We start from the raw sequence: 244 nt of genomic DNA, 5'->3' as shown, positions 1-244 counted from the left end.
GTGTGTTAGGGACCGCGCGCCCCTCGCCGGGCGCCGCCGGCCGAGGCCGGGGCTCTTTGCTCAGCTCACGAGGTCTGGCTGGCTTTTGTCTCCCGGTGCTTCTGGTGGCATCCAGCCTCTGCCTGGAACAGCTCCAGCGGTGGGAAACGGGTGCTCGCTCCCTCGCCCCTCAGTAAAGGGTGATCGATTTTTTTTTTTTAATCCTCCTTGTGGCAGGCCCCGCCCCGTCTCCCCCCCCACCGCC

Source organism: Phaethon lepturus, unplaced genomic scaffold, assembly GCF_000687285.1.
Source record: "Phaethon lepturus isolate BGI_N335 unplaced genomic scaffold, ASM68728v1 scaffold29063, whole genome shotgun sequence".
NCBI lineage: Eukaryota > Metazoa > Chordata > Aves > Phaethontiformes > Phaethontidae > Phaethon > Phaethon lepturus.
The sequence above is the reverse complement of the archived record's forward strand: the minus strand, read 5'-3'. Positions refer to the sequence as shown.